Raw genomic sequence first — 27739 nt, 5'->3', positions numbered from 1 at the left:
GGGAGCTTTAGAAGATAGTAGAGACCCAAGTTCCCACCATATTGTGGCTCCTCCATTCTCAGCTTGGAGTGTCCAAACTCACCTGCCTGTTCTGAAGTAAATCAGTGGAAGGGAAGGAGCATGGAGATTCATATATGGAAGGGACCTATTTAGGCCGGGTGCAGTGGCATATGCCTGTAATCCCAGCATTTTGGGAGGCTGAGGCGGGCGGATCATGAGGTCAGGAGTTCGAGACCTGCCTGGCCAACATGGTGAACCCCCATCTCTACTAAAAATACAAAAAAAAATTAGCCAGGCGTGGGTGGTGCACACCTGTAATCCTAGCTCCTCAGGAGGCTAAGGCAGGAGAATTGCTTTACCTGAGAGGCGGAGGTTGCAATGAGCTGCGGTCGCACTACTGCACTCCAGCCTGGGTGACAGAGTGAGACTCCATCTCAGAAAAAAAAAAAAAAGAAGGGACTCCCAGCTCAGAGGTCTGAGTGGCATATTTCTGCAAACCCAGTAGAGAGTCCAAGCCTCTCATTTTATCAGAGAATAATCTGTTGATCTTTAACACCAGAATGAAGAGGCTGGGTGGAGAAAGTTGGAGAGGGAGGCCCGAAGGACATTCGGAAGGTGATGCTATTTCTGCCTCTCCCAGCCCTGTCCCAACCTTGTCCCAGCCGGCTGGCCCACGGGACTCAGCAAAGGGTTAACAAGCAATGTTTATTTATGAACTTGGCCTATTACTGTAGCATAATTTGAATACAGTGCCTATGAGGTTTTTTATTGCCAGCTATAATTTCATTTTTAAAGCTCTCCCTATGCCATACTTTAAAAATGATATCTCAAACAAGATATAAATTCTGTTTTGCAGCTGTGTTAACTATATTTACCCATGGGACACACTATTTTGTCCTTGACACACATCCCTAGGGATTTTGCTGAGAATTGCTTTGGCAGCTTTCTCTGGCTCTCTCGACTCAGGGAGAGCTCTGCTGCTATTCCCTGGTACACCTCACAGAGCCCCGACTGCAGCCCAAGGGGGCCTGAGAGGAAGAGGAAACTGACAAGCTTCCAGTCTAAGAGTGGCCTCAGCCCCTCCGCCATGGGCTGTGTGGCTAGGACAGCATCCCTGGGCCGCTTTGGACATTCATCTTGTAAAAAATAAAAGGGTGTTGGACAGAACATTGCCACCGCTCCTCTGTAGAGTCTCTGCCTCCTCTCTGCATCCCTGAATCTGGGATGGAGTTGAGATAACGTCCCAGGCTGCAGAATGAGAGCTCAGGAACTGAAGCCGGCTGGCTTCCATAACTTTTCACTTTTCAAATTTTCCTCCAAGTGAAAAAAATATTGTAGGGTCTGACTGACAATAACAATAGCTTACATTTACTGAGCACTTACTTTTTGCCAGATACTGTGCTAAAAACAGCTGCAGGCATATTTGACACTAACAGCAACCCTGAGTAGGTATGATTCTCCTCCATCTTGCAGATGAGAAAATTGAGGTTCAGGGAGTTGGAGGGGAAGATCCACCCAGTTTAGCTCCATGGGGGTCAGGAGAGGAGTTTATAAGAGATACCATTCTCAGCCCTGCACCCCAAGGTGGCTCACATTACTTTGATACTTGATAAGCTCCTGTCCCCAGCAAGACCAGAAGCAATGGGACATGGAGGAAGCAGGTTTGAGTGGAAGAAGGAAAGGTGTCGGAGACAGAGCAGCCAGGCCTCCGTGCAGAAAGGTGTCAGTTAATAAGATGGGGAGTAGGCAGGCCAAAAGGAGGAGCAAGGGAAACCAGAGAGAGCCAAGTCCTTACACAACACACAACGACTTATCTCCATCTTGGTATCCCAGAATGGCAGAGCAGAGTTCAAAGGCTGGTTCTGTGCTGTAGAACCACTTCTGGCTCTGTGACCTGGACAAGAGACCTCACTTCTTGGTGATACCACTTCTTCATCCTTAAAATGGGGACTGAACCACCTTAGTTTATAAACATAGGATCTATTATTCATGATAACTTACTGAACACCTGTTATTGTCATGAACATGTAGTCTGGCTCCAGAAAGCGACAGAGAGAAAGAGAGACCAGGACAGCTCAGGCAAAGGGAACCTCAAATACAAAGGCATGTTGGCATGGAACTAGAGAGATCTGCATTCTAATATTTTTTAAACATTTTTTAAATTTTTATTTTCAAGAGAGAAACCAAGGTCTCACTATCTCATCCAGGCTAGTCTGAAACTCCTGGGCTAAATCCATCCTTCTGCCTCAGCCCTCCCAAAGTGTTAGGATGACAGGCATGAACGACCACTGCTGGCCCTGTGTTCCAATCTTGAGTCTGTCACTTATTTATTCCTTGTGAAATCTTAGACAATGTATTCAGCTCCTGAGCCTCAGCTTTCCCATCTATAAAATGGGCATACCAGCCTCAAAGACTGTTTTTGGATAAAAGATAATTCATGCAAAGCACTTGGCATGTAGTAGGTGTTTAACAAATGGTATCTGCTATCGTGGTTGAAGGTGGCTCAGGGTATATGGTGGTTGAGAAGAATGTGGTCTTTTAAGTGTTCAGATCTTAGCTCCATCATCAGTGGCTTCCTGTCTCAGAATCTGTTTCCTCATCAGGAACATGGGAATGATAATTTCTCCCCCACAGAAATGCTAGGGAGAAGGATAGATTCGGTTATTGTTCAGAGACTGCATAATCTTGCACACCTGAGCCAAGGCCAAAAGAAGAACATGTTGAGGTCAGTGCTAGTTCCGAAAGTGGGAGTGAGTTATACAGAGAGAGTCCAGCCATTTGAGTTGAGCCCCAGCTGCTTGAGCAAGTCCAGCTAAGACCAGCAGAGCCACCCGTCTTAGTCTGGTCTAGATGAAACCACCTTCAGCCACACCACAAATCTATGAGAATAAACAGTGGTTGTTGTAAGCCACCAAGTTTTGGGCCGGTTCATTATACAGCATCATTGAGAACATAGCTAGCTGATACAGGGGTTCCATCCCACAAAGTATATGTCTACAGAAGCAAAGATACGGCTGCTACTTATTGAACACAACTACGAGCTAGGGAATGTGTTAAGCCCCTTGTGTGTTTTACCTTATTAGATATTCACAACAATCACATGAGTGAGACATATTGTTACCACCATTTCTAGGCAAGGGAACTGAAGCTCAGAGAGGTGTGGTCAATTGCCCAAGGGCACACAACCAGGAATATGTCAAACTTGAATAAGAAACTCAGGTCCATCTGACTCCAGAGCCCCCACCTTGAACTTCTTGGCCCTGAGGGCCTCCAAGCTGTCAGGGGTTAAGGCCAGCACACAGCATGTAGGTTGTGCTATGTAAATAGATGCTTTCTCTGCCTCAGGAAGGCACCAGGGAAAGACCAGTTGGGTCTGACCCACCAGGACCCTGAATGCAAGCAGACATTTTCCTGCTCAGCGCCCTGCACCAACCCTACGACAGCTGCTATTCGGGCTGAATACCTCCCTTGCAGCCCTCTGGCACCAACCCTATAAATATTAAACCCACGGTAATTAGAGAAAATCAGTCAGTCACCGCACTCCAGAGCTCTGCCATGTCTCCCCACCAGGCCCAGGCTGCCTTTGACAAAGGAGCTTTGTTTCTTTTAATTTGGGGACCTCATACAAGGCATGTGTCAGGCACCAGGACATCAAGCTCATCCCCATGTGAGTCAAGGCCCCTGCCTGCAAAGTCCCACCCCCTTGGGGCTTTGCAGGCTTTGCCAAGAAGCAGCCGAGAGGCTCTGAGTGGAAGGCAGGGGCGGGGGAGCGGCAGGGCTCCTGTCAAGGCCAGAGAACCCCTGGGGCACCCACATCTTTTTAGTGGATCATGTGGCATCAGGCTCTGGTGTCACCGCTTTGTGGGGCTGATGACACATAATGCACGCTGACAATGTGTCACATCAGAAAACAGTCCCGAATGAGTTCAGGTGGGACGGCAAGCCCCAGGAGCGCTGTGGAAATCAAAGATTGGGAATCTTCAGCAAAGGGGGCTGTGGGAAAATGAAAAGGCCCCCAACTCACTCCCTGGCTTTACCTGTTAGAGAAGTAAACAGCCACATTTCCCACCAGTCCTTATGGAATCAGGATGAACGGGAGGGTGAGACAATGGTTGAGAGTCTCCCGACCCACACCCTTCTCGAAGAATGGTGGCTTTTGTGGCCGAGGGGCTCTCGGGTGCCACATATGGGCCTTCTGTCTCATATAACTAATCTTGCCCAATCCTAGCAATATGTTTGCTTGGAAGAAGTTACCATGAGCCCCTTATACAGATGGGGAGACTGAGGCAACTGGGGGTAGACAAGTGTAATAGCTGCAGGCACAGGCTCTGAAATCACAGGCAACTAGGACCTAATCCTGCCTCTTCCAATCTCTGGCTGCGTGACCTTGAGAAAGGTACCTGACCTCTCTGAGTCTCAGCCTCCTCATCTGTAAAATGGGTATAAAAATGATACCATATCACACAGTACCCAATACACAGCAAAACTCAATACAGAATTGTTGTAATTGTTATTACCAACATCTACACAGCTAAGAAGGGTTACAGGTAAAATTCAAATCAAAATCAGTTTCATATAAAAGCCCATGACCTTTTTTCTGCCTCCCCACTCCCACCCAGCACCCTATCCACCACCCAGACACTTTCTGACAGCTTTCCTCTCCCAATATGGCAATTCATCCACCAACTCATCAGCACCATGGGACGATCACAGCCTCCATATTATGGGTCAAGATGTTCTTTGCAAGGTTCCACTCAAGCATCAGAGAGAGAAGATGGAATCATCCCCATTTTGCAGCTGGGGAAATTGAGGCTCAGAGAGGCAAAGGTATTGTTTTAAAGCTACACAGAAAGTAACAGGTGAAGCCAAGGCTAGAACCTAGGTCACCCAACACCCAACTGCTGCCGTCCAATTTTTAGTAAAAATTCCTCAGCCTGTCTAGCCTCGCCGGGGTTGCACTTCAATTGCAGCTGTTACATTTGATCTCATAAATCTTCACGTTTCTTGTGGGGAAACTGAGGCTGGATCAGGAGACCCACCCTGCCGAGGATCTCAGTGTAGGCCAGAAGCACCACAGAGACTAGAACCTGGAAACCCCATCCCTCGGGCCCCTCCCTCTCCTGCAAAAGGTAGCCCCTGCCAGGGTGAGGTCTGGCCAAGTGCCTGTGTGGCCCCCACTAAAGCTGCCCCTCCAAAAACGGCGATAACCTGAAAACAAGATCCCTGTCTGCACCCAGCCGGTGGCCTGGAGGTCTGAACCCGCAGTGGCTCTGCTAACCCGTCTCTTCCCCACAACCTGCAGGGGAAGAACATCAAACCTTGAACCCGACACGGCCCATACGAGTGGCAGGTATTAATTGGTGCAATTAGGCAGCTCTTTCCCAAGGCCATAGAAGCGTCAGCATCAATAATTAGACTGAGATTGGAATTCCTTTGGCCCTGCGTGTAAACAGGACACTCTTTCTGCAGTTGCGGTAAATGATTTGTTCAAAGGGAGGAAACATTCACTGTAATTTGAAAGGAGCAATTGACTGTATTATTAGTGGATGTGAGTGCCCAGATGAACATAGACTCCACGTTGTTCTGTCTTCTGCCCAGGCCTGGGGGCAGAAACCCTTGGCAGCAGGGTCCCCCAGTGGTTGGGGGGCCCCATTTGGAAGTCAGAAAGACCCAGACTGGGATTTGAGTCCCACTTCCCCGACTTAGGTGCTGTGTGACCTTGGGCAAGTAATAGACATTTTGAGCCTCCCTTTCCTCATCTGGAAAGTAGGGATGATACCAAGGTACATCTCATGGGGTTGCTGTGAAGATTAGATGAACCAGGCACGCATAAAGAGCTTCATAAAATAAGCTGTTGCCGCTGTAGTTATGAGTAATCATCTCGGAAACACTCCTGAGGTCCCAGACAGGTCACGGTCGGCTACCTATTTACAAAGGGAATAAACAAAACAAACTATAACCCACACAACGGATCACACCTTTGACATTTATTGAGCACCAACTGTATACAGGATGGAGTCAGACAAGGACACTGCTCACCGGGTGCGCCACATGTGTAGTGAAGAGAGACACTGGAACAGATAACGGCCGGATCTTCACGTCGACACAACACTGCACAGTTTACGAAGCACGCTTACCTTCGTCAGCCCCCAGGGCTCTCTCACTTGAAAGCTGGTGCTGTTATGCCCATTTCATTGAGGAGAAATCTGCAGTTTTAAATCACCTGCCCAGAATCACATGGATAGGAAATGGCAGAACCAGCATTTGAATTCAGACCTGTCTGCCCCAATGCCTGTTACCATCTCTGGCAACTTTCTTCCAGTGAAGGAGCGGGGTAGAGAGGAGTTAGGAAATTCCACTACCCTGGGAACCCCAGAATTAGTTGGCTGACTCCACCATGGAGGCCTCTCCAAATACCGAGAAGTCCTCACTGTTCCTCTTCCGCCTCCTACCCAGGCCCTGCTGCAGTGCTCCTGGTGATCTTCACATCTCATCAGCACCCGCTGTGCATGCTCTCATTTGGGGTCCCAGCCCTCCTGGGGCACCCCCATCAGTTCCTTGCAGGCAACCCTCTCAGACAGAAGGTTGAAGCGGGGACGGCACTGAGCTTCCATGCTGTCTCCACCTTGGATGAGCCGTCTGGCCTTGCCCAAGTTATCAGTGCCTCAGTCACCACATCTGCTAAGTGGGGACAGTGGTGGGGTTGTGGCCAACTTAAGCTGAGCTCATGAGGGCAAGAAGCTTGCTTCTCTTACCCATAGCTACACGCCTGGCACATAACACATACTCAAAAACGGAAGGAAGGAAAGATGGAAAGAGGGAGGGAAGGAAACTTTCCCATCTTCAGAACCCAACTCCAAAGGGTCTTTCCAGAAGTAGGGTGGGCCGTAAAATATATATAATCTTTCCATGAGGTAGGTGGCTTCCTTATCAATAGCACCAACTCTCTAGTGAGATGGTTGCTTCTAATCCCAATGGACAGGTCACTCCTCCTCTCTGAGCCCCATTTTCCTAATCCATGGGCGAGGAGGTGGGGTGGGATCACGATACCTACCTCCTTTTGGTTGCTAAGGAATTTAGATGATCTATATGATCAATTGCTCTTAGAGATCAGTTTAGATGATCTATAAGAGCACTTAGCACAGCATCTGATCAATAGTAGGTATGTGATCAGCATCACTAGGAACTTCATTGCTTTCTGAAACTCAGTATGGTTTTCTTGTTTTGTTTTGTGAAGTCCCGCTCTGTCACCCAGGCTGGAGTGTGGTGCCACGATCTCAGCTCACTGCAGTCTCCGCCTCCTGGGTTCAAGCGATTCTCCCACCTCAGCCTCCTGAGTAGCTGGGACGACAGGTGTGCACCACCACACCCGGCTAATTTTTGTATTTTTAGTAGAGACGGGGTTTCGCCATGTTGGCCAGGCTGGTCTGGAACTCCTGACGTCAAGTGATCCACCCATCTTGGCCTCCCAAAGTACTAGGATTACAGGGATGAGCCACCGCACCTGGTCTCAGTACAGTTTCAAAATCATGGGCTTTGAATCCCAGTCTGTTGCTTACTAGAGCTTCAGCTGTCTTATCTGTAAAATGGGCATGGTAATAGTTTCTACCTCACAGGTGGGTGTGTGGACTGACTGAATTAATGCAGACACTCAGCACAGTGGCCTGGAACCCTTTATTTGCCCATAGGTGTCTCTGGATATGTCTTCCCAACCTTCCTCTCCTCAGCCAATTTGGCCAGCATGTCTGTTTTACGACTCACAGATTCTCAGACCCCCAAGTTCTGGACACTGGTATGTCCTCAGTAAATAGGAGTTTGGATGAGCAGAAGGACACTCTAAAATCACAGCCTGGGAATACCCTAACTAGATGACCTTCAACAGGTGACTGCCTCTCTGACCCTCAGTCTCTTCATCTGTAAAATGGAGCTAATAGTAACCCCTTCTTTTCAGGGTAGATGAAAAGATTAACGAGGTAATGTATGTGCCTGGTTCCCAGTAAACACCAGTAATAAACAGCGGCTGTAAGTGTTACTTGTTCTTCCTTCTGCCTTCACTCACCTCCTCTCTCCTCTTCCCCATCTTCCTTTATCAAGGTAGATGTTCCCTCATTTCACTTTAAGTTGATCAGCCAGAGAAAACCGGGGGAAAATTGCACAGAGAGTGGATTCAAAGTTCTGCTGTAAGCGTGGGTGGCCGGGAGCGTGGGTGGGGTGGGCGCACTCTAGCAGGAGAACTGTGTCTGGTAGCACTGTTTCCAGGCTAACATAGCCTGCCTCTCCCTGTGCAGCTGGAATAAATCCACAGGTATGTCTGTGCACTTAGCCTGCCTTCATCCAAACCAGCCAGGGCTGTCAAAAATCATTAGGAAGAGAAAATCCCATCCCAAGAGGGTGCAGCCCATCTCCCTACTGTCCCCTGAGGTTCCTGTGGCGTTATTCCTCTTCTCATCTGCTCTGGAGACTTAATCCCACAGCAGAAGACTGATGTCTCCCAGTGACAGGTGGATCCCAAGACCACTACTCACAGTCCCCACCTCCTGAGCAGGTCTAGAGAGAATGCAAAGCTTCCAGTGGTTACCTCACTGAGACTGGAGTCAAGTGCTTGGGTTCAGGAATCAGGCAGACTCACCTCTTGGTAGCTGTGTAACTTTAGGCAAGTCACTTCACCTCTCTGGGCCTCAGTTTCCTCATCTGTAAACCGGGGATTAAAATGGTCTGGCACAGTGTCTAAGAATGTAGTTTGGAGCCACACAGCCCTGAGGGGTTGAATCCCAGACCTGCCCGTGAACTAGTTATGTAAGGTATAACCCATTTCTCAAGCTCTTTGTGCCTCAGTTTCCTCATCTGTAAAATGGGCATGAAACCTTAGACATTTTCTTGTGGATGAAATGGATTCGTACTTGCAAAGCACATTGACCCTGGGACATGGTCAGCTCTAGTGCCTGAAATTAAAAATTAGCAACTAAATTGTAGAGCTGTTGCAAGGATGAAATGAGATACTACCTGCAGACCTCTTAACAACAACGGCAACTTATTATTATTTCCACCAGTGAGGCCAGATTTCTCGGGATTCACTGTGTGTATTCTCTCACTCCCAGGCATTTTAGGACTTTTGCATATTGTCTGTGGAGTTAATTCTCAAGAAAAGGGGACTGTAGTCTGCTGTCCCTAGGATGTCACATTCCTTCTGTAGTAATGCCAGGCGTTGCCTCTATAAATGTTTATATATCTGCACCCATGCACACCCACATGTGCCCACCCCCATGCACCCTCACACAGATCATCACAGACTGTGCTAACACGTGTGTGCACACATATTCACGTATGTCATTTTCCCCTCTCACTTCCCCAGAGAACAGCCTGCCCTGTGTCATGCATCATGTGATCAACCTGCCCCAGTGACCTCCCTGATCTGGGGGCAGGGCCTGCCAGAGCTAGCACCTCCACATTCCCCAGGCTGCTTCTAACCCCTCCAGATCAGCCTGCAGGTACTCAACCCAGTCATAGAGAAGGAGCATCCTCTCCTCCCTCCCCCATCTTAGGCTTGGCCAGGGCTCCAGGGCCCCAGAATTGAGTTCAGCATCCTACCCACAGGCCTGGCCACCACCTTCCCTCCCTCCCCATCAGCTCTTAATTCTTAATTAGGCCCCCTGCCTCCTCTCTCTATCCCAGTCAGTGCTTCAGCTCTTAGCTACAGCCAAAGAAATGTTCTTCAACACAAGCCTCCTTGTTACAGACCCCTGCTTCGAATCCCCAGAAAGTTTCCCATTTTTCTTAGAATATATTTCTCACTGCCTTTAGAAGGAAATCCAGACACAGAGCTGCAGCCCTGGCCATGCCTGCCTGGCCCCTGCTGTTCTCCGATCTCCTCCACTCTTCCTTCCTTTCCTCCACTCCAACCTCACCCCCATGTTACTCTATAAACGAACACCCAGACTGGATAGCTTATAAAGAAAACACATTGATTTGGCTCACAGTTCTGCAGACCGTGCAGGAAACATGGCACCAGCATCAGTTTCTGGCGAGGCCTCAGGAAGTTTCCAATCACAAAGGAAAGTGAAGAGGGGGCAGCATGTCACGTGGTGAGAGAGAGTGCAAAAGAGAGATGGAGGTGCCAGGTTCCTCTTAAACAACCAGCTCTCACGTGAACTCACAGAGCGAGAGCTCACCCATCACCAAGGGGATGGCACTAAGACATCCATGAGGGACCCACCCCCATGATCCAACACCTCCCACCAGGCCCCACCTCCGACATTGGGGAGTACATTGCAACATGCGTTTTGGAGGGAACACACATTCAAACTATATCACTCCACACCCTCCCACCCCAACCCCTAGTCCCCCTTTTCACCTGCTTCCACTAGCCCCAGGGCTCCTGTGCAGGTGCTTGCCCTGTCCTGAAATGCTCTCCTCTGCCCCTCTGTGCTGCTGTGAGAACCAACTGGCAGGTTCCTTGCCTCACTCATGGCAGATCCGGCTGCCTGTCCCAGAGCAGGACTGCCTCCAGAATCACCTAGAGTCACGTCTTCAGCCAGTCCCCTCCCCCAATCACCGAGAACCTCCAACCACGACCAGGGAAGTATATCCGTCCACAGCTACCCATCTGCTCTCTGGGGCTGCCAAGGAGAAGACAGAGAGGCTGCCATAGGGGAAAAAGAACACCAGCCTTTCACATACACACCATGGAATATTTTGCAGCCACAAAAAAGTATGAGTTCAGGTCCTTTGCAGGAACATGGATGAAACTGGAAACCATCGTCCTCAGCAAACCGACACAAGAACAGAAAACCAAACACCGCATGTTTTCACTCATAAGTGGGTATTGAACAATGAGAACACATGGACACAGGGAGGGGAACATCATACACCTGGTCTGTCGGGGGTGGGAGAGCTAGGAGAGGGATAGCGATGGGGGGATAGGGAGAGTGGGGAGGGATAACATTAGGAGAAATACTTAATGTAGATGACAGGGGGGATGGATGCAACAAACCACCATGGCACATGTATACCTATGTAACAAACCTGTACGTTCTGCACATGTACCCCAGAACTTAAAGTACATTTTTAAAAATGCATCAAGCTCAAGTTCTCTGCATTTGGAAGTCTATATACAAATTAAAGCTTCTATACCGTCCCTTCAAAAAAAATAATAAAATCCAAACATTAATCTCAAAAAAAAAAAAAAAAAAGAACACTAGCCTTTTTATCTGTGCCTAGAGTTCTATATACACAGCCTCACCGAGTCCTCACCGAGTCCCCACGGTACAGATGAAACCACTGCAGCTCAGGGAGGTTCAGGAACCAGTCTGGAACCAAGAGCTGTATCACGCCAAATCCTCATTTTTCTCCACTGCTCCCGCCCCACAAACACTCCTGGTGGCCCCACCACGCGCCAGGCCCTCTGCTAAGCGCTGAAATGCAGCAGTGTGTGAAACCAACAGATCCTGCCTCATGGGACCGACAGTCTATCGACCCCTGGCCTTGACATCATTCTCCCGCAAGACACTCCAGGGGAGGAAAGAGGAAGATTTCCCCTGGATTTTAAATGCCAGATTTTGGGGGTCCTCTTGAGGAGGCTGGTTAGACAGATCGACTTCTACCTCCAGAAGGATCCCTGAGGGACCAAGGAGAAAGGAGAGAAACTCTGCAGGAGGTAGTGAGGCTCCCATCAGAGGTGTGTCAGCAGAGCCGTGAGCCTGGGGTTCTGACTTTGGGAGGGGGCGTGCGGTGCGAAGGTGACACTGTGAACCTCCCACTCCTGCCTCCAGGGGGGCTCTGGGGAGAGAGGAGGGGCACTGGTTCTCCTTGCCCCTCGCTATGCACCCTGCACCGTCCCACTCTGTCCTCGGTTCCCCACCACTCCCAAGCTCCAAAGCTCGGCTAACGTGCAGGTCGGCAAGCCAGAGTAGGATTTGGTCCCAGATTCCCTCAGGCCCAGAACCCAGGCTGTTCACAGGTCCAGCCTGCCACAGGAGGTCGGCCAGCCAGAGAGGCAGCGTGGCAGCCCCATGCTTCCAGTGTGCCGGGAGCCCGGGCCGGGGAGGAGGGAGAAGCTGCCAGCGGCAGCGGGTAAGGATATTTTAGTGCCCTATGAAAACCTGAATAAATAGTGTCTAACCTTTCCTGACTCCCACTTCCTTATCTCAATATTCCGTTTAATAGCACCTTTCAGGCCTCACTAAAAGAATACGAGGGTTGTTACATCAGCCCTAAGTCACTGTTACAATGGGCCTGGCTGTGTCGGCAGGCAGCAGGAATGCCAGTGCTGGGTGCTTGGGGAATCCCGGCTCTCCAGGGCCCCTCACGACCAGGTGCAGGTCCCATTCTTCCCAGAAAGGCCAGGCTCCCCACACCTGAGACCCATTAGGCTCCGGGGTTGGGGGTGATAGATAGTTGGACCTTGCTGGGAACCGACTGGACTTGCTATAGAGAAAAACGTCATAGACCAAAGTCTCTGTTAGTGCGCCAGGGCTCTGTACAAAATATACTGGGTGGTTAAGCAATAGAAATTTGTTCTCTTGAAGTACTGGAGGCCAGATGTCCCAGAACAAGGTATCCGCAGGCTTGGACCCCTCAGAGGGATGTCGGAGAAGGGTCCGTTACAGGCTTCTGTTCTTGACATGTTGATGGCCTGTGTCTTCACATGCTCTATGTATATAATAATAAAATGGAAATAAGAATAAAGATGAGTGAATCTGCTAACTCCTTCCAGCATGCCGGGCTCCCAGCCTGTCCTCCGCCTTGTTCTCTCTTCACCTTCTGCGCAACGCCACCAAGTGGCAGCGTGTGTTTCCACGTCTCAATGCGGGAGGACGAAGGGCTCTGAGAGGTAAGGAGACCTGTCCAAGGTCACACTTCCTGTAAGCAGCAGAGCTGGATTCAAACCCAGGCCTGTGTGGTGTTTCCCACAACCCCACCCCTGCTGACATGCCGTCAATACGTCTGACTGAGCTGCCCATGCTGTCTGTTTATCAGGATGTCCTTGGGGAGTCCCTGGCTCCATGTGAAGATCAGTTTTCTCATCTGTAAGATAGGGATACATACAGTCTGGCCCAGGGAAGGCTGGGGGAGTCAAACGAGATTTGGTTCCATGACAGTGACTTCAAATGTATCCGATGCCATTCCTCAGGAAGATGAGAACTTAGCACAGAGACACAGAGGAGTCCCACGCCGTGTGCGTGTGTGTGCCAGTGTCGACGATTACTCACCGGGAGTGCTTGTCCATGGAAAGAACAAGGGAATATGAGTGTGTATTCAGGGATGCAGGGGGAGTATTTGGAGACCTGCCCATGTGCGTGTCTTCTCGGTGTATACGTTTACCAGCCCGGGTCTGGGTGAACAGACAGGAGCTTATACATGCATGTGATGTCTATATTTGTGCTTCTGTGTCTGTGTTCCTGAGTACATGGGCACCTGTTGTGTGACTGTGCGTGCAGAGAGGTGAGTGTGGACGTGAGTGGGGGAGGGGAACACATGTGCCCGCACGTCTGAACCTGGGTCTGCACACCCAGATGCATGTGTGTGGATGAGAGAACATCCCTGCAGCTGTGTGATGTTCCTTCATCTACACAGTGTGTGTCTGTGTATATACTGGCTTACCTGAGCATGCAAGCCTGGCCAAGCACACTCTGTCGCCCTGCAGCCTAAGACACGTGCGGCTCTGCAAGCTCCCCTTGAAGCGTGTGTGGCCACCGCTCACTGGGTCTGGCACTGGGGTAAATAAGGCCTTTTCTGCCCCCGGCTGCACCCAGGGCCATGCAGGCGGCTGCACTAATAAGGCTGCTTTCCCTGAGGCGGCGGCTGCCGGAAGCAGGTTGGGGAGTCAGAGCCTCAGGGCTCAACTCCACCGCCCCTTGCCAAGGCTGCCTCATCAGCAGGACCATGGCCCTCCACGACCCCAGACCCTCTGGTAACCCAAGGCCAGCCATAGCCCCTGAGCGACCCCTGGGGACACCTGGTTCTCCCCAGCCTCAGCCTCCCCGTCTCCACTGACCCACAGTCCGGCAGGGCCCGGAGAGGGACCAGCTTTCGCCTCCCTGCACCGCACCCTCCTGGTTCCAGCTCCACCACTGCCCAGCCTTGAACTTGGCCTGTCGAGGCCTCCGACTTCTCTTCAGTAAAACGGGGCAGTGAGTTGACCTGAAGGCCAAGTCTAGGGCTTCTCTAGCTGGGGCACCCCCCTCAAACACTCTCAGTGAGACAGCTGGATGAGGATGGAGCAGAGAGGAAAGGATTCTGTCTCCAATAAGATTCCTGATGGTGAACTGGGAATGCTAGTGGGGGATAATCACAACAATGGCAGCTACCACTACAGCTCTTCCTAAGGCTACACAGCGATGTTATGGTTTCTATGATTATGGTAGACATCACTATTATCCTCTCAGCTCCCCACTCAGGATCCATGGCTGCCCTGCCCACCATTCTCCCGACTCCAGGGAGCTGCCTGCCAGGAACCGACGCTCCCGACCTCCTTACTGGGGCTTAATTAGGTCTCTTAGAAGGCAGAGATGGCTCGGGGCCTGCAGGGAGCTTGGGGCAGAGGAAGCTGCAAGGATGGGAGGAGGTGTCTGCAGGGAGGAAGATGGGGCAGGATGGGGATCTCCCCTGACTTGGAATGCCCCTCCTTCCCGTCCCCCACCAAGGCCTCTCTCGCTCAGAAGTGAAGTTTGGTAGAGCCAGCTAGACACTCTCTCTCTCTCTCTCTCTCTCTCTCTCTCTCTCTCTCTTTCTCACACACACACACACACGCATACACATGCTCATAAGCACAGCTCTTCAAGGTCTTTGTGCATTTTTTAGCCAGGAACAAAAGCTCTGCCAAGCTTTATCAAGGCAGGATGTGGCTTCATCATGATTCAGAGTCAGACTCACCAAGGTTTGAATCCTTGGCTCTGCCCTTCCCTGCTGTGTGACCTTGAGCTGCTGGCTTTCCCTCTCTGTTCCTTCATCTTTGAAATAGGGGTGTTTATTGCACCCATTCCAATTTAACCCTCCGAGTCTGCTGTGAGGGTTCAATAGTTAGATGCAAGTAAAGGGTTTCACCCAGCCGCGCACAGAGTCAATTCCCCTTTTGTGTCAGCTCCATGGTTAGCAGCATGACTGTTATCAGTCAGGATTGGATTCATCCTGCTGCTGTAACAAGTAATCCCCAAACTGTCCTAAGTTTATTTCATGCTTGTGCTGCATGCCTACTAGGTTGGCATGGAAAGGGGAGGCCCTCATTGCAGTCACTCAGAGCCTCAGGTTGACAGGGCAGAGTCACCATCTCAAATATTACCCATAGCTGTGCCGGCAGGAAAGAGAAATCCCTAGTCTCAACCCTGGAATCAAATGCTTCAGCCTGGACGGGAACATGCGCTCAACTCATGGACCAGAACTAGTACCATAACCCCACCTACCTGCAAAGATGCCAGGAAATGCAAGTTTCAAGCACCCAGAAGGCAGAAAGACAAAAACGTGGTGAAGACACATCCAACTCTCATCCTGGCAATGGCCCATTTAGAATCCTAGACATTTACACGTGGAAATTCCTTCAGACCACTTAGTCCAACCCTCTAATTTTTCAGATTGGGGGCTTAGGACCCAGTGAGGGGAAGAGACTTATCTGAGGTCACACAGCCAACTGACTTAAAAACTGAGATTCTGTATTAATCTGTTTTCACATTGCCATAAAGAAACATCTGACACTGGGTAGTTTATAAAGACAAGAGGTTAACTGGCTCACGGTTCTGCAGGCTGTACAGGAAGTATAGCAGCTTCTGCTTCTCGGGAAGTCTCAGCAAGCCTCCAGTAATGGCAGAAGGAAAAGGGGGAGCCAGGTGTGAACACGGCAGGAACGGGAGCAAGGTGCAGGAAGGTGCTACAGACTTTTAAACAACGAGATCTCGTGAGAAACCATGATCACGAGAACAGCACCAAGGAGATGGTTCTAAACCATGTGTAAGAAATCCACCTCCATGATCTAGTCACCTGCCATCAGGCCCCCCTCCAATACTGGGGGCTATAATTCCACTTGAGATTTGGTGAGCACACAGATCCAAATCACATCAGATTCCAACCCAAGTCTCCTGGATTCTTAGCTCCAGACTGGGTCATCCTGGATTCCAGGATGCTCTTTCCACCCAGCAGGCTTTCTCCCAACCCCATTGGTAGCATGAACCAACACAGTCCTGGCCAATGAAGACTGTCCTGGGAGAATTCTGGGAAGGGTTTCTTCTCTCTTTAAAAGGAGTCTGAGGGCCAGGCACAGTGACATTATACCTGTAATCCCAGCACTTCAGGAGGCCAACGTGGGCAGATCACACGGTCAGGAGTTCAAGACCAGCCTGGCCGACACGGTGAAACCCCGTCTCTACTGAAAACATAAAAAATTAGCCAGGTGTGGTGGTGCATGCCTGTAGTTCCAACTACTCAGGAGGCTGAGGCAGAAGAATCGCTTGAACCCCGGAGGCAGAGAGCTGACATCGTGCCACTGGACGTTAGCCTAGGTGACAGAGCGAGACTCTGTCTCAAAAGAAAAAAGAAATGGAGTCTGAGAAGTAGCTATTTCTCTTCTAGGTTTGGATGCTCTTGTGGGAGCAGGCTCCAGCAGCCATTTTGTGACCATGAAGAAATAATGTTGAGTATTTTGTCCCACACTCTAAAGAAAGCAGAAGAGAACTTGACCTTGGATGACATCATTGAGCCACTGAATTAACCAACCCTGGAGTTGCCCTACTTCTGACTTCTTTTTTTTTTTTTTTTTTTGAGAAGGAGTTTTGCTCTTGTTACCCAGGCTGGAGTGCAATGGCGCGATCTTGGCTCACCGCAACCTCCGCCTCCTGGGTTCAGGCAATTCTCCTGCCTCAGGTAGCTGGGATTACAGGCACACGCCACCATGCCCAGCTAATTTTTTGTATTTTTAGTAGAGACGGGGTTTCACCATGTTGACCAGGATGGTCTCGATCTCTTGACCTTGTGATCCACCCACCTTATGATACGGTAACACATTGTCTTTCCAGTTTAAACCACTGGGAGCTGGGTCTTCAGTGTCTACTGACAGCCAAAGGCATCCTGATGGATAAAGCCCTCATGCTATTCCTCTACCCCACGCCTCTGTACTTCCTTCTCCCACACCATGAAAGCCCTTGCCTCAGGTTTTAGTTTAAGTATCTCTTCCTCCAGAAGTTTTCCTGAATCCCCATTCCCGGCCTAGAACACGCACCTCTCATACGCTCTGAAAAAAACCCTTTCCCTCATAGTGCTTTATCTCATTTTGTAGTTAGAAACCCATGGGTGTGGTTCTTTGATTTACATCTTCCTTCTCTACTAGCACATAAGCTCCATGAGGAACAAGAAGAAGCTGCTTGGGCCCCATTTTAGCCATGTGTGATCAGCACAGTGCCGTCCACAGGAGGCCCTAATGTGTGCTGAATAAATGAAGTGATTCATACGTTCCTGCTCCTTCATTCATTTTTGGATTCCAAAATATTCACCAAGTAAGCTTGAGGAGGCTGGGAGTCTTACTTCTGTTCATTGCTAAATCCCAAAAGCCTGGAATGGTAGTCTTCCACCAGAGAAGCACTCAAATATTTGTTGAGTGAATTGGTAAATGAATTGAACTCCCTATAGGTACAAGGAGCCAGGCAAAGGCTTAGCTAAAAAAGAGAGCCAGAGGGAGCTACAATGATTAGAGTGGTAGAAACAGTGCAGCCATGCTACATTTCCACAGGTGAACACAGGAGCGACGGCTCAGCGTTCTGCTGGTAGAAAGCTAACTGCGGGGTTAAAGGAAAGCATCATCCAGGGTCAGCCAGTGTCACCATTAACCATGAGTCCCGGGCTATCAGCACCTTGAGGACAGGGACGGTTTTGGGGGAAGCGTCTGTCCAGGTGGGTGAGACCTAGGTCCTATGGGGGGCTGGGTTCTCACCGGTCCTCATGCCAGATGGCTCTCCTGGGCCCGCATCCATCACGGCTGTTGGTCTTGGAGAAAACAGAAGCGACGCTTGAGAGATGGATGTCGATGGCAAATGGGCTGTGATGATCATGTGTCTCCATTTTCCCCTTAATATACATGATGAATAAACTTAATTACACGGAAAATTGCTGCCATTGAAGAATGTGGCGCATGTGGCTTCCTTGTGTTGCTGAGTGGCTCCTCGCTCTCATGGCAATCCGAAGATTCCAGGGAGGAAGCCATCGTCCCCTCACTGATGCCAGGACCGCCCTCTGAGAGGACAAAGTCACATTCAAGGAGACTCAGAGGAAACTCACGGATGAATCTGTAGAATGCCAGCTCTGAGAAGACCTAGAATGTTCATTTCATCCAACCACCCATTTTACAGATGGGGATAACTGAGGGATGGACGTAGTGACTTTATCCAGGGCCATTAAAACACAGTCTCCTCCATCTTCGAGTCCTCTATGTTTCTTTGATTCAAAAGAAAATATTTCAAATGCCTCTTGGTTTCCATTTATTTAAAGGAAGATATTTGGATGGCCAGGTGTAATGGCTCATGCCCATAATGCCAGCAGTTTGGGAGGCCAAGGCAGGTGGATCATGAGGTCAGAAGATTGAGACCATCCTGGCCAACATGGTGAAACCCTGTCTCTACTAAAAATACAAAACTTAGCTGGGCATGGTGACATATGTGCCTGTAATCCCAGCTACTCGGGAGGCTGAGGCAGGAGAATCGCTTGAACCAGGGAGTCGGAGGTTGCAGTGAGCCGAGATTGTGCCACTGCACTCCAGCCTGGGTGACAGAGTGAGACTTCATCTCAAAAAAAAAAAAAAAAACGTATTTCAGAAACTGACCCATACTGACGCCATGCTAGGTAAAATAGCGAGCGCTGTGCCAGACCAGAACTGATGCTCAAAACAAGTTAGCTGCCAGTCATGTTGATTTTGTTACTGTTATCACTACCAACTTAAACTTTTTATAAATGCAGTTCACCCAGAATGGAAGAGAGGGGAAAACCAGGACCTAGAGGGTAGGCAATCTAGGTGCTGGTGTGCCCTCTGTTACTAAGAAGCTTCAAAGCCATTCCTACCTCTGAGTGTCAGTTTCCTGTCCTGTAAAATGAACGCCATAGTCTTTTCTCTGAAGCTCGAGGGAGCTAAGAAACATCTGAGTGCCACAAAGACGTAAGAGGTTGTAGATAGTGACAGCAGGAGGTTTCCGCATCACAGCACTGTGCAGCAAGTCACCGACAGCATAAGCTCTAGGGAGTGTCCTGCGGTCTCCTAGCCCCTGCTGAGATGAAGACAAGTCAGCCAGAAGCCAGGTAGTTGGGGTGGGGCGGCAGAGGGAAGGAGGATGATAACAGCTGACATCTGTCCACAACCTTCAGCATTGTTCAATAGATACCCACACTAGGGACATTATAGAGCAAAGGAGGGAGACAAAAATGAGTAAGACACAAGCACTGTCCTCAAGGAGCACATCATCTACTAGGAGAGATAAACATGGCATCAATCAATGTGTGTGGTGACTTGAAAACAGCCAGCATTAGCTGCATAGCACGAGGTGCAGTCAAGGAGGAACCTCTGGAGGAGTGTGGCTTGGAATGATTTGTTCACTCGTGCATGGATGCATGCATGCGTACCTGTATGTATGGTATCTAATGATCTGGAAATACAGCGGTAAATAAAGATGTAACTTCCGCTTTCATTGAGGTTTCCACCCTGAAACTGACATGAGACTTGTCAGGCCAGCAATGGACAGTGGGAAGGGCGCTTCCAGCACGGGAAACAGCATAGGCAAAGGCATGGGGGTGTAAAGAAAGTCGGTGTCAGCAGCACACGAAGCACAAACCACCAGGAGCAAGTCCCCGACTGGATGGAAAAGCTTTCTTACTTCAAAGTTTCCAAAACAGAAATAGATAATTCCCCACCTTGTGCCACCTACTCATCTTCTCTCAAAAGTGCACTGTGCAATGGACGGATGGATAAACCGAATGTCGTTTATTCATACAATGGAATATTATTCTGCCCTAAAAAGGAGGGATGCACTGACTCATGCTAAACCCTGGGTGAACCTTAATGGCATCGTGCCAAGTAAGAGATGTGAGGCACAAAAAGACAGATTGACTCCACGCAGGGCAAAATGCTGAGCGCTGTGCCAGGCCAGAATGCTCAGTAAGTTAGCTGCCATTTGCATCGCATGATTCCACTTATATGAGGCCACTAGAGAAGTCAAATTGACAAAGACAGCAAGTAGAATAGAGGTTACTAGGAGCTGGGGCAGGGGAACTGGGGGTGAGTGTTTAACGGGTATAGAGCATCAGTTGGGGAAGATGAAAAAGTTCTGCGGATGGACACTGGTGCTGGTTTTCTTAGAAATAATCAACAATTCATTCATTCACTCATTCATTCATTTGCTCCACAAATATGTATTGAGCACCAACAATGTATCCAGCATTTTAGGAACTGAAAGTACAGAGTTTGCAAAAGAGATGAAGACCCTGCCCAGTACCAAGAGGACAGGAACTCAAGAGCCAGACGGTAAACAATTAAATGCATTAATAAACAAGGTAATTATAGACAGGATGAGCTGGAAAGGATATAAACAGGGAGATGTGCTAGGGAGAGACGAGGGAGGTTTTCTACTGTGGTGAATATGGTCTCGGCAGAGCTCCCTGGGGACGTAGCAGGTCCCCTGAGTCCAGCAGGAATCGATCAAGCAAACAGCTGGGAGGAGAACAAGTCCTTTGTTATAACGGACACTCTTGCATATAATATATTTCTATCCCTGCCTTTCTGTCTCACCTAACCCAGGCCTCTCTGATCCTGGTTCCACCCTAAGAGGATACTAGGGCCTGGGGTTGGATATAGATGTAGCTAAGACTTAGAGTGCCACAGAAGCATTTTCCAGGCCAGCTCATCAGAAAGTCCTTCCACCTGTCTAACTTCCTTCTCTCCTGCTGCAGACACCTCTGTTGCTCTTCAGGGAGACAGAGGTCATTCTTAGGAAGTGATCCTCACGGTGACCTTCCCAGCTGCCACATCCCCTACAGTCTCTAACCGTGTCACCCAAGGACCTCAGTGAGAAAAAGGAGCCCAAGGTCAGGCAGTTGCTGTTGCTGAGATGCACCAGCAAGCTGGAAGCTGCAGCTCATTAGTGGTAAGATAATTAAGTCCCAGGCTGGGGCCAGCCTGTTGATGCCTTTACATCATCCAAAGGTAGTGGTTTTCTTAATGAAAGGCTCTCTGTTACAGAATCAGGCTCCCATCCATCTCCATTATGAGGGGCAGTTTACCTGCTAATACACACAGCACGCGCACTCCCTGGCAGGGGGTGGCGGCGACACGGAGGTGCAGACAGGCTTTCCAGACCCCAAGACGACGATGAACAGTCTGTTCCTACTGCCACCTCAGCACAGGGAACATCTAATCCTCCTGGGTGGCCGCCTGCTGGTGTCTGGAGGATGAGGGTGGACGGGGACTTGGGATGGAGCACATTTCAGCCAAGACTAGAAAGTTCCTGCCCAGGGAGCGTATTTGCCCCTTTCCGGGTGACTTCAGTTAGGCAACTGGGAGATGGAATTTTAATGCCAGCTTGCTCAGGGGTGTGCTGGTTGGGCCTCCTCTCGGGGCTTCTAGCTTTTACTCTTGCCCCTTATAGCCAGAGGAAGTTTTGATTATTATTATTAATGAAAGTGAAATTCACATGACCCAGCAATCCCACTTCCTAGGTGTATACCCCAAAGAATTGAAAACAGGGACTCAAACACATGTACACCCATGTTCACAGCAGCACTATTCACAACAGCCAAATGCTGGAAACAAGCCACATGCCCATCAGTGGGTGAAAGGAGGAACAGACTGTGGTATACCCACGCAACGGAACACTACTCAGCCTTAAAAAGGAGGGGAGTTCTAACGGGTTTGGTGGCTCAAGCCTGTAACCCCAGCAGTTTGGGAAGCCAAGGCAGGAGGATCACCCTGAGGTTAGGAGTTCAAGACCAGCCTGGTCAACATGATGAAACCCCGTCTCTACGGGGTAAAAATACAAAAATTAGCCAGGCATGGCGGCGGGTCCCTGTAATCCCAGCTACTTGGGAGGCTGAGGCAGGAGAATCACTTTGAACCCCGGAAGCAAACGTTGCAGTAGCTGAGATCGTGCCACTGCACTCCATCCTGGGTGGCAGAGTAAAACTCAAAAAGAAAAAAAAAAAGGAGGGGAGTTCTCACCATTCTGACTGGCGTGAGATGAGATGGCATCTCATTGTGGTTTTGATTTGCATTTCTCTAATGATCAGTGATGTTGAGCTATTTTTCGTATGTGTGTTGGCTGCATATATTAAAAAGTCAAGAAACAACAGATGCTGGAGAGGATGTGGAGAAATAGGAACACTTTTACACTGTTGGTGGGAAGGTAAATTAGTCCAACCCTTGTGGAAGACAGTGTGGCAATTCTTTGAAGATTTAGAACCGGAAATACCATTTGACCCAGCAATCCTATTACTGAGTATATACCCAAAGGAATATAAATCATTCTATTATAAAGATATGTGCACACGTATGTTCATTGCAGCACTACTCACAATAGCAAAGACACAGAATCAACCCAAATGCCCATCAATCATAGACTAAATAAGAGGAAGCCATTATCCTTAGCAAACCAATGCAGGAACAGAAAACCAAACACTGCATGTTCTCACTTATAACTGGGAGCTGAACAATGAGAACACATGGGCATAGGGAGGAGGACAACACTTCCTGGGGACTGTTGGGGGACGGCAGGGTGGAGAAAGCGTTAAGAAAAAGAACTAACGCATGCTGGGCTTAATACCTAGGTGATGGGTTGATGGGTGCAGCAAACCACCATGGCACATGTTTACCTATGAAACGAACCTGCACATCCTGCACATGTGCCCCTGAACTTAAAAAAAAAAAAAAAATTAAAGGCTGGGCATGGTGGCTGATGCCTGTAATCCCAGCACGTTGGGAGGCTGAGGTGGGTGGATCACCTGAGGTCAGGAGTTCAAGACCAGCCTGACCAAGCACATGCTCCACCACCAAGAATGGAAATAGAGGAAAATTCTGAGTGCCTTCTGAAACCCTAGGGACCTAGCTAGTCCTGAGAGGTAAATCAGTAACTTGAGGCTGGATGTGGTGGTTCATGCCTGTAATCCCAGCTCTTTGGGAGGCCGAGTAGGGCAGATCACTCGAAGCCAGGAGTTCAAGACCAGCCTAGCCAACATGGTGAAACCCTGTCTCCTGTCTCTACAAAAAATACAAAAGCTAGCTGGGTGTGGTGGTGGGCACCTGTAATCCCAGCTACTCAGGAGGCTGAGGTGGGAGAATTGTTTGAACTCAGGAAGTGGAGATGGCAGTGAATTGAGATCGCGTCGCCAGAGCAAGATCCTGCCTCAAAAAAAAAAAAAAAAAAAAAACTTGATAAGCAAGAAGGTAATAGTAAGAAGGCTGAAACAGGAACCAAAGAAGTTAGTCAGAGGTTTGATTCCCCTGTAGAAACTAAAGATAACATCTTAACATATGTCCCTGAGTTGTTTTTCAGAATGCTGAACTCCCACCAATGACCCCCGCCAAACAGCTCTGCTGATAACATAGACCTCGGATAAGGGGGAGCTAAAGGCTGAACTCTGACCATCATGTTTTGTTCTAAATTTCTTCCAGAGTCGCCTGGAGGGAGTCACACACGAGAGCCAGTTAACATTCTTCTCTGCTGACCCCAAATTTTTTAAGGAAGCTTCTCTTCCTTAACCAATTGCAAATCGGAGAGTCTCTGAATCCACCTATGACCTGTACGCCCCTGCTTCAAGGTATCCTGCCCTTTTAGGCCAAGACCAATGTGTAATCTCCGTGTATTGATTCACAATTTTGCCTGTAGCTTCTCCCAAAATTTACCCCTGCCTTTAAAAACACTTACCTGCAAGCCATTGGGAGGTCAGGATGTAAGCATTAGCTGTCTGGTCCTCCTTGCTTGGCACCTGGTAAGTAAACACCTTTCTTTCCACCACTGCAAAACCTCAGTGTGGATTTCTGGTCTTACTGCACCTGGCTAGCAGACCCTAGTTCAAGTCTATGAAGTAGGTGCAAAAGGAATTGCAGTTTTCGCCATGGATAGTAATGGCCAGAACTACAATTTCTTTTGCATCAACCTGATATAAAAACACTGATTAGAGGGAGAACGTTGTTTGCATAGACAGGGAGGGCTTTGGGAGAAGGTGGACTCTATTTGGGTAGAATTTGGGGAATGCATCATTTCCTTCCATTTTAACAACAAAACTCACAGTCCTATGCAATGCTCTGAGATAGAAAAAGAATGTTGTTTCATTCTAACGTGTCTGGGAAAGCTGCTCCAACCCTTTGTGGAGTGTCACGAGACATGCCAGAAGTTAAAGTCCCTGATAAGGCCTGCAGTCAAGACACCTGTTGGACGCTGGCTTCTGCAACCCATTTGAATGTGGATCTGAGCTAGGGTAATTTTAGTAAGAGGTTTCTGCTGTTTTTAGCTCTAAGTCAAGAAGTCTTTTTTACCTCTTCACACCTGGCGGTAAGGCAGGCAAAAAAGGATAGCAGAAAGATTAGCATTCACTGAGAAGCTGCCACTCCCAGACGTGGGACTATGTATTTCATACAGCTTGCCTCATTTGTTCCTCACGACGATCCCATGAGGTGTGTACAATTGTGATCCCCATTTGCAGAGGAGGAAACTGATGGCTTTCCATGTCCACATGACTAGGAAAGCCATCTTTTCCTGGCTCTACGCTAGAGCTCTCTGGGTTCAACCCACCTCATCTTACTACCCGGAAGCTTGACTGTGGTTCCCAAACCTCTGTCCCTACCCAGCCCCTCAATTTCTCCCCAGATCTTCTCCAGGCTCCTCTGCCATCCCACCTTCCTTTGGAAACCAACGGGTTAATCTCTCCTTCCTGTTTGCCCAGACTCAAGTTCATTACGCTGACTAATTGATTCCACCAGCGCTAATGGAAAATGTATCTGCAAGTAATAGATTAATTGGCCACTTGTGATCGGCTCTCAACCAGAGGATCACTGTGGTCACGCTACACCCACCAAGTCAGTCCTTCTGGAGCCGGGAAAGGGAACCAGAGGCTAGACTCAAAGGGATCGTGGGGGTGTCCAGAGTTTTACCAACTATCACCCTCACAAAAGGCCAGCCAGCCAGTACCATCCCAAAGGAGGCAGATTCTGCATCCTTTCTAAGTCATTAAAATGCAAGTGCATTAACTCGAGAAGAATGGAAATCTTATCAGCATAATGAACCACAAAATATCAGAACACCAGCACACCAGCTTCCCTTTCCCCCAAACGAAGGAAAGTTTAGTCATTCATTATAAAATAACAGCTACCAGTTTGTTCACTGACTGTGTGCAATCCACTGCAGGGTCTCATTTAAACTTAGCAACAGCCCAGGCAGCAGGTGCTATAATTATCTCATTTTACAGAAAGGAAATGGGGATCAGAGAGATGTACCAACTTGCCCAAGGTAACACAGCAAGGAAGTAGAAAAAGTAGCCTGTGGGGAGACCTCAGGTCTGCAAACCCTAAAACCAGATCTTTTATTCCCTATCCCAAGGATCAACAAATGACAGCCTATGGGCCAAATCTTGCCAACCACCTGTGTTTGCAAATAAAGTTTTATTGGAACACAGCTATGCCCATTCCTTTACATATTGTCTTGGCACCCCAACAGCACAATGCACCACAAAACTTAAAGTATTTACTATTTGGCCCTTTGCAGGGCCAGAATAAGTCTGCAGACCGCAAGCCAAGTTACCCTTGGTGTTACTAGTACCTTAATGAAATGAAGGCGGGGTGACTCTGGGAGAAAAGGCTGGTGAACCTAGAGATCCCAAGAGAAAGTCAGTCTCCAAGATGCATGGGCTGTTTCTCCGGATTATAAGGAAGGTTTCTTATGAGTCTAAGAGCAGAAAGGAGGAAGGAAGAGACGTAGAGAAGACCAAGCCTGAGCCAGACTTGAGACGAAGCTGGGTGAGAACCAGGTCTGATGAGAGAGGCAGTGATGCTGGAAGGAAGCCAGACCAGGGAGGCCGGTGGATGCAAGGACCTACCCTCTTACTTGCTTTAGGACTCTGGAAACGTTTACCTCCCTTCAGACACCCTCAGTTTCTCTGCTAGAAAATGGGGGTAATAATGGTGCCATCTGGAGGATTCACCAGGACAGAGCATACAAAGTGCATAGCAAGCACACAGTAGGAGCTCAATAGATGCTTGACAGATGAATGAAGGACTCAGCTCGAGACCTCAGAGGTCAAATTTTGCAGAGTCCCTCCTCTGCAGCCGTGGTAAGGAAGGCGCTCTCCCGACCCCCTCCTTCCTCACTGTATGGGCTGGTTCAGGGAGTTTTACAAGGCTGAATAAGTCGCCGGAGGCTGTTAAGACACGAGGGCTTTTTCCTTTAAGTCTCCCCTGTAAGTCACCTCAAAGCATTTCCAGGATCGATTGGCGCTTCTCCTCCTTGTAGGAGCCCTCCCCAGGGAACTGTTTGCCGAAAGGAATCGGCCAGTTTGCATTTAGTCACCTTTATCTGACCCAGGAGATAAATCTCTCTTACTTTGGTTTTTCTGCAGGGAGGATCCTGGGAGGCCCGCTCGGCAGCACACAAATGCTGGAGACCGCGTTCATTCAGACACTGATTACTCCAAATGAGAGGTGACTGGAGGCCTGAGGAAGCCAGTTGTTCTCAGAAAAGGAACAGGGCCTGTAGAGGCATGATGGCAAAGGTGCATTTGAGCTAATTCAGAGCTTCTGAGCCTCCTTCTGGGGACATCCATGCAGGGATCAAAACCCCGGGAATGGGCCACTATGGACAGAGAAAAAGGACACCACTCTGCTGAGAGGGACTTCAAGTTGAACAGAGAAGGGAATCCTAGGCACAATATCCTAGAGGCCACGTGGTTTATGAAACCCTGGTTTCAAATCCCAGCTCCTCTGCAATCACCCCAGCAGCAGCGTCCTGGGTAAATGGCTTCAATGGTTTTTTTCTGCGTCTCAGTTTCTTTGTAAAAGGGACATAATGCTACTGACCCCATAGATACTGACCCCATAAAATTGTCTTGAGGATTAAATGAGCTTCTACACTTAAAGAACGGGCTGGCTGGGCGCAGTGGCTCACCCCCTGTAATCCCAGCACTATGGGAGGCTGAGGTGGGTGGATCATGAGGTCAGGAGTTCGAGACCAGCCTGGCTAACATGGTGAAACCCCATCTCTACTAAAAATACAAAACTTAGCCCCGCATGGTGGTAGACACCTGTAATCCTAGATACTCAGGAGGCTGAGGCAGAATTGCTTGAACCCGGGAGGTGGAGGCTGAAGTAAGCTGAGATCATGTCACTGCACTCCAGCCTGGGGGAAAAAAAAAGGGCTTAGCACATGGTGAACCCTTAACACAGGTCACCACTCCTGCTCCTATTATTGTTGTTTGGCTGGTGCAAAAAAGTAGAGGCTGTTATTCACACACTGACCCTGTATCCCCTCCCACCAATGTGCAAGGTTGGTTTAACCCCCAGTTTCTGCATCTCCTAGAGAAAGCTGTCCTGCCAATGGCAGTTTTACACAGAAGACACCACTGGCTTCCCCCAAAGAGGTGAATCTTGTGCCCAGAGATTCCAAACCTCTTCATTCATAAATTTCCTTCCAACATTCAACGTCCCCTCCTCAGGGCTCTCCCTTCAGATGCCTGGGATGGCTGAGGGTGCTTTAAAGTCAGTCTGTCTGAGAAGGGCTGAACTCTATGTGCCCCTTCC

General features: G+C 49.1%; 1 long non-coding RNA gene across 19 annotated transcripts in view; it reads right to left on the bottom strand.

Annotated features, from left to right (window-relative positions):
- LOC105725775 (uncharacterized) overlaps window positions 1-27739 on the bottom strand; it is a 277480-nt gene that overhangs the window by 126540 nt on the left and 123201 nt on the right. Inside the window, exon 14 of one of the 19 annotated variants that reach the window (XR_010339345.1) lies at window positions 12632-12648. The exons of the other annotated variants lie outside the window; for them this stretch is intronic. This is a non-coding gene — a long non-coding RNA (uncharacterized LOC105725775). Of the gene's footprint in view, window positions 1-12631; window positions 12649-27739 lie in introns of those variants that run through there. 19 annotated transcript variants of the gene reach the window in all.

The sequence above is a fragment of the Aotus nancymaae genome, unplaced genomic scaffold (assembly GCF_030222135.1).
Source record: "Aotus nancymaae isolate 86718 unplaced genomic scaffold, 86718_ANA_hifiasm-v0.15.2.pri h1tg000076l, whole genome shotgun sequence".
Classification (NCBI taxonomy): Eukaryota; Metazoa; Chordata; class Mammalia; order Primates; family Aotidae; genus Aotus; species Aotus nancymaae.
This window is presented reverse-complemented; position numbering and strand designations above follow the sequence as displayed.